The sequence below is a fragment of the Artibeus jamaicensis genome, unplaced genomic scaffold (assembly GCF_021234435.1).
Source record: "Artibeus jamaicensis isolate MK-2021 breed Jamaican fruit bat unplaced genomic scaffold, CSHL_Jam_final scaffold_369, whole genome shotgun sequence".
Lineage (NCBI taxonomy): Eukaryota > Metazoa > Chordata > Mammalia > Chiroptera > Phyllostomidae > Artibeus > Artibeus jamaicensis.
In genome coordinates, this window is record NW_026522042.1 from 23,104,819 (window position 1) to 23,112,328 (window position 7,510).

Below are 7,510 nucleotides of genomic sequence, written 5' to 3' on the forward strand. Positions count from 1 at the left end.
GCGGCTGGAGTAATAATAATAACTATCCTGCATGTACGCTGAACTGTATGCCAGGCATTTGTCTAAGGTCAGGGCAGAATGGGATTCACGCCCAGAAATCTTACTGCCAAAGCCAGGTACTCTGCTGTACTTTCTCCCCAGAACTGTAGACGACAAAGCCCTTCGGGGATCAGTCCAAGCAATGGTTCTCAGATTCTAGTGAGCCCGAGAATCATCCAGAAAGCCAGATAAAACCCAGGTTTCTGGGCCAGCAATGTGCTTAGTAGGTTGCGTTTATCAGTTAGGAAGAACTCGTGAGCCTCTCTTCAGAACTCCCCGTTCAATCACATCAGGTTAGTAGCTTGAAATCAGTCCCAATGGGAGAATTTAAACCACAGGAATCAGCAAACCCCGGAGAGTCTGTGGCTGAACCCTTATCAGCACACCGTTGACGAGTCCCCATCCTTAAATTCTCTGGTCAGTAAATCTTGCATAGGGCCTGAGAAGTCACATATCTAATAATTCCCCAGGTGATGCCAAGTCTACTGGTCTGCAGAGCACACTCTGAGAACCACCTAGAAAAAATCTTCAGAATCCTGAAACGGACAACAGATTTTTGTCCGGATGGAAGGCATCATTGGGAAGAAGAGTACGGGTGGTCTCACTGAGGAATGTTAGCTGCAGGTGAACCTATATCAAATTGATGCTAATGAGAGCTAATATTTACAGAGTGCTGGCTATAGTCAGCTACTCTTCTAATCACCAAGAATCACCAATAAATCTGAGTAACCCCTTCGCAGACACCAAGGAAAACTTCTCAGAAGGTCAACCATTTCTCTGGTTCTGATTTGGTTGTCGAAGTTCTTCTATATAGGTTTAGATTCTTATAGTGGCTTAGTTAGCTGGATAATCACGTTACTGAAATAACGGTTCCTCGTGACAATGCCACTCATCTTTAGTTCTCTTGATCAAGAGGGGAACAAGACTGGGAGGAGAGGACAACCTTTTTTGATCCCCTCAAGTACATTATGACTAGAATCCATTCAAAGTGCACCTTGTAAGTCAGCTGTGTTATCTTTCATAAGAAGATAAAATGTTTATTCCATTTTATAAACCAACAATAATGCCAAAGAATTCAATAATGGTCTATAAGGGTTTTGAAAACGTGTCCCATTTTCTCCTTCATATTGAGATTGTCACTGACTTGGCAAATGCCCCGTGACGGTCCTCCTGTCCCTAACCTGCTCTCCCTGCCTCAGAGTTCTCACTGCCCTGGTTCCTGTTCCTAACGCACATCCCTGGTCCTTTGGCACTCATGATGAAAAAACCCTCTCTGGATTACAACTGCATACTGATTTAAGGCCAAGCTCCTCAGCCTGGCCTCCGAGACCTAGTATGGCCTAGCCTCATCTTTCTCTCAGTGTATCTCATGTTTACCCAGTTTCTATACCACCTGATCATGTCTTGAAGGAAGTTCCAAGGACTTAGTCAAATGAGACAAGTGGTCCGACTAAAACAACAAAAGCCACACAGCCATGGGAGAACCATAACTGCAGCCAAGAGAAAGGCAAAGCTGGAGGCAGCAAGATAGTCCGAAATCAAAGGGTGAAACTTGGATGTTTCAGAAGTAAGACAGAGTAAGACATTTCCCTCCTCTGTGGTGTCTGAACAGATCTGGGGTCTTAAAAGAACAATAGAGCAGATGCCCTGGGTCATTGCTTTCCAAATTCACCTTTTCATTAGACACACTTGGGTAGCCTTTAACTGGAAATATTAATAGTCCCCATCCCAGTCCCAGGAAAAGGGCCAGGAAATCTGGATTTTAATAAATGCTTATGATAATTCTTATGATTGTTCAAGTCAGGGTAAATGCTGAGTTTACATTAGAATCACCTGGAGGCCATGCAGGGAGACCAAATGGAGAGACCACATGGAGGTGAGCTGGCTGACGACCCAGCTCAGATCCCAGCCCACGGCCAGGCCCCATCGCCAGGCCTGTGTGTGCGGATGCAGGCAGAGGCCCCTGGGATAGTCCAGCAGAGGCCCCAGACACTGCTGAACACAGACAGGTTATCCACTCTTTGCCCTCTGAATTCCTGACCAACAGAACCCAGGAGCCCAGTAACATGGCCATTTTATAGTTGTTTTTTTTAAAATAATCTGGAGAGCTTTTAAAAAATGCTGTAGCTTAGGTCCTGTCCCCAAGACATTGGGATTTATTTAGTCTAGAGTAAAATAGGATATTAATTTTCCACTACTTTTTGTTATAAAAATTTTAAACATCAAGAAGAGTTGAATGAATAATACGTGGAAATGTGTGGACCCATCACAATTTTGAATATTTTGCAATATTATGGATAGATAGACAGACAGATAGGTAGACAGACATTTATAGGGCTGAGCTGTTGGGAAAGAATTCACAGATCTGGCACTATGGAAGTATCCAAAAATAAGGACATTGTCTTACATAAACACAATACCAAGAAAATAATAGCAATTCTCTAATATCCCCAATTTTCTCAAAAATCTCTGTTTCTGCTTTTTATTTTAAAAAATAAGTGTCCAGTCAAATTGTATACAGTACATTCAGTAAGATTTTTTAGTCTATTATGTGTTTATTTATTTAATTACATTGACTTTTTAAAGCAACCTGGACTGCTACCTTGTAGACTAGTCTACAAAGTATATTAGTCTGATCGTCAATTCATTATGTCATTTAACTTATACGTCTATTCCCACTAGGTTCTAAACTGAAATATAAATCCAAAGAGGCTGGAGACAGACCCGGCGTTTGGAGCTGGCGTAATTCGTAGGAGATGTGTACATCACATCACACCAGGTGGCATATACTGTCAGGTGTCACGTTATTAGTAATGCTGACTTTGATCCCTTGATTAAGGGGATGACTGTTCTGTCCCTCCATTAAAACACATTTTTCGACTTGCAATTAGCAAGAAATCTGTGAGGTGCTATTCTGGCACCAACAAAATTCTACCAGTGGTGTTAGCATCCATTGATGACCCTTGCCAGAAAGAATTATTTGATGGGGAGTAACAAAATGGGGATTTCTTTCTTACTTTTGGATTAAGGCATAATTCACCTACAGTAAAAATTCACTCTTTCCCTTTTTTGTGCAGTGCAGCAGGTCCTGACAGATGTATGTATATGTTCCTGCAACCACCACAACCACTGAGACACAGAGCAGTCCCACCCCCTCCCCCTGGCATTCCCCCCCCCCAGGTCCTGTCATCCTCAGCCCCTCCCCCAACCCCAGCCCTTGGCAACCACTAATACGTTTCTGTGCTTTTAGAGTTACCTTTTCCAGAATGTCACACACCTGGAATCATACAGTGGATAGGCTTTTGAGTCTGGCTTCTTTCACTTAGTAAAATGGGTTTGAGGTCTATCCATGTGCTGATGTATCAGTAGTTCTTCCCTTTCTTATACTGAATACAAGTCCTTTTGGAGTGTGTTAACTACTTATTCACTCCCAAGTTGAGGGACACATTTAGGTTGTTTACAATTTGGGGAAATGCTGAATAAAGCCATAAAAGCATGCTTATCAAAGTCTTTGTCTTAAGTTTCCATTTCGCTTGGTTAAAATACTTAGGAATGGGATTTCTAGGTTGTTTAGTAAGTATATGTTTATTTTTAAAAACAGCTCAATTCTTTTTTCTCACAGTGGCTGCACCAGCTTTCATTCCAACTCTCAATGTGTGAGAGTTTACTGATCATTTCTAAAATTCTGTCACCCTTCATATTTCTAGACTGGCAATCTCCCACGGAAAAAGAACATTTTCTCATCAACTTGAGAACAACTATAGTTTGTATTATAAAGGTCAAGTAAGCCCTAATTCTTCTTGCTTAATTACCTATTTTCGGAGTAAAGAGTTTTCACGTTAGCCACCTCCCAGGGCGGGCAAGTAAGGTTTCCTTTTCTCCTCTTCTGTTTCTTGCCTTTTCCCCTGTATTTATAGACGTCTCGATTTTTATTTATCCCATATTTTATAACCAATAACATTTATCTTTTTAATTCTTAAAGCACCCCAAATTTACCAAATGGGAATGCTATCAAATTTGTCCTATGAACTTCGGACATAACTTCATTAGTCTTTGACCCTTTTCTTCTTCCTGGCACAATAAGATTCCCATTTTCACCTTGAACTTCCCTGAACTAGGCCTAGATTTAGCCATTTCTACAAGAGGACAGATTCCTTGGGATGATATTTAGACACTAGGACGTCTTGTGGTTCCTGGTGTATCATCACTTTGAGGTGCTTTAGGTGGGAACACACACACAGACACATACTTCCAATCAAGAAATAAAATAAGCCCTGGCTGGTGTAGCTCAGCAGATTAAGCATGGGCTTGAGAACCAAAGGATTGCGGTTTGATTCCCAGTCAGGGCACACGCCTGGGTTGCGGGCCAGTTCCCAGCAGGGGACGCATGAGAGGCAAACACACATTGATATTTCTCTCCCTCTCTCCTTCCCTTCCCCTCTAAAGATAAATAAATAAAATATTTTTAAAAAATAAATTAAAAATATATGCATATAAATCATGAACTCATATCAATATTTCTGATTAAAATTTCGCCTTCTTAACATCTTTACTTTTTAACTTATTTATCTGTTCCCTTCAAATGGAAATTGTGATTTTTAATAAAATTAAGATACTAATTTTCTTGATCTCATCATACAAATAAGATAGTGTCAAAACCGCCATACCAGTATTACTGTTAATAAAGTGGCTCACGAAAGCCTAAGATTGCTTTGCAATTTTTTAAGTTTTTATTTATTTATTTATTTTTAGAGACAGAGAAAGGAGGAGGGAGAGAGGGAGAGACACATCCACTGTCTGTGGGGCGTCCCCAGCCGAGGACCTGGCCCACAACCCAGGCATGTGTCCTGACCCCGAATCAAACCACAGCCTTTCAGGGGTTTTGCAGTTTTAAAAAATCCTTACAATATTACTCATTAGGGATGGCCAGTCAGAGTACTGAGTTCAAAAGTCACTTGAAATAATTCTTTCTCCGTGTGGTTGCACGTCCAACGTGATGCACAGTCAGGCGTATTTGTCCCCATTTGTTTTCAATTTGTTTTCAATATGTTTTAAAAGCTCCCCCGGGGATGGATTCCAGGGAGCAGCTACAGGGTGGACAAGCCGTGGCCCGGCTGTTGTTTTTCTCTCTCTTCTCCTCTCCCCCTCGGGCTTCTCTCCCAGTTCCTGTCACTGAAATACCACCTTTTCTTCAGACCGGCTGGTCCTAGTCCTCCTTTTGATCCCACTGGCCGACAGCAGCATTTCCCCCCTCGGACTCCTACAACCTTTTGACCACTCCTGACTGAATTTAAATGTTCTACTTGGATTACCGTGCTGGTGTCAAGGGTCAGCAACTTTTGCTGTAAAGGGTCAGACAGTAACCGTTTTAGGCCTGGCAAGTCACACAGCTTCCTGTCACATCCTCTTCTTCCTTTTTTTCACAGCCCTTCATACTCTTACCCTGCAGAACCAACAAAAACAGATGTGGCTCTCGGATAGTTTGCCAGCACTTTCCTTCTGTCCTGTAACTTCAAGCACCTACCTCGGAGTAGGAAAAGTCTGACTTATCCCCAGACGCCCAGCTTACAGCAGAGCACATGAGAAGAGATGCTCACTAAATGTTTGGTAAATTCATGAATATACAATATTATTATATGGCATTCTTACAAGAATTTGTTATTAATCCGGAAAGTTAAGCTGTACAGAGCTATAAAAACACTATGTATAAACAGACCGTTGGCTGCAGACAGCAGCCTGTAGGTAATACCACTCTGTGCGTGCAGTCACGAACCAGGCCCTCTCCCCAGGGTGAGAGGAGTGGGTGGTGTGGTGTGGGTGCTGAGGGTCAAGGACGTGGAGGATCTTGGGATGAAACAGGAGTGTCCAAGAGGGAGTTAACAGCTTCAGATGTGCGGGGACAGACAAGGTGGCAGAAGTGGTGCTACTGGTAGAAGCTGGGTTCTTGCGGTGTCTAAAGGAAAGGAACTTCCTGAGACCCACACGGGAGGACGTAGCTCTGTGGTATGGTTTCTTGATGACGTACAATTAAGAAATTGATTGTACCTCAATTTCTCCTGACTTCCCAATGTCCCATCTCCATCCATCCAGCCATGAAAAAAATCGAATCTTGTCTTCAGTAGGGCCAGGATGAAGGGCACTGCTCCGAGTCTATGCTCTTATTAAAATCAGTCCAGTCCAGCATCTGGCTAGTTCAGCGTGTTTCCAGCTGCGGCCCATTGCTGTGCTGTGGTATTCAGGCTTCTTCCTAGAGGCCATGGGCCAGGGGGCTGCTAGGGCCATGTGGCTGCTAGGCCCAAGTGGCCGTGGACAGAACCAGCGCACGCACCCTGTGAATGTGGGTCACAAGCAAGAGAGAGAGAGAGAGCCCTTCTTGGTTCCCCTGGGGTTATAACCAGGAGCTTGGGTTTGGGGCAGACCAGGTGCTTTCTCAAAATGACCAATCAGTCTCCCAAATTTTCACTGTCTTTGGATGCATTACACCTCCTAGATAGACTGACAGGCCTCTGTGGTCCAGCACCTCCCCTCTCCCCCCCCACCCTGGCCTGCACCAATAATTCTGTACTGGAGGGGGGAACGGAGGAGTGATAATCCTCTGGGTGGAGCTGAGATCCCCTGGGGAGTGAAGCTGTAGCTTCTTGGTGAAGCAAACAAGCTCCCGCTTCCCAGTTTATTAAACTCACTGTCTAGTCTCTCGCTCCCCTTCTCAATATCTAGCTAAACACCGACGGTAACATTGGGAGTAATTCAACTTCCTTTCTTCTGACCTAAAAGTAGCTCCCAGAGCCTGCAAATGTAAAACCCTCCTCCCCAGAAGGAGATGCCATTAAGAGGAGAAGGCAGCTTTGGTTTCTAAAAGCCTGACTCCATCCTCATCCACTTCTGAAGAAGAATAAAGATCAATAGCACTGGGAAGAAAATGGGAATAACCTGTTCATTTCCAGCTCTTAGGCCCTCTGAGCTCATTGGAGATCAGGCAAAGAAAATCAAACATGACGAACAGCATCAAGGAGGTCCAAGCACTGTGCCAAAATTTCCTCCCTGAGCACCTTCCTAAAACAATGCCTCAATTTGCACCATAGTGCAAACTGCTAATTTTATCAGAAGGAAATGCCTTTTGGAAATCTGCTGTCTTGGGTTCCAGGAAGTTTCTACGGACATGAAATCTCCACTCCTGACCTGAGCCCTGGTGTCGAGGTGAGGTTACTTCTTACTGCGGAGCTCTCTACCCAGAGTAACATGCATTAAAAAGTTGATGTCTTTGTGGTTTTTGCCAAGAAATTGAAGTCCATTTGATGCATTTTTATTCTCAGAAAATTGATTTCCATGTGTAGTTGGGGTGAAAACTGTATGCCATCCATTCAAAAAAGGTGCTTTACAATGACAATGTTTGAAGTTACAATTGTGTTTCTCCCCTTAGCTTGTCTTATCTTACGCCATGTGCTGCTGTAAATTAAGAGGAAAGGGCATT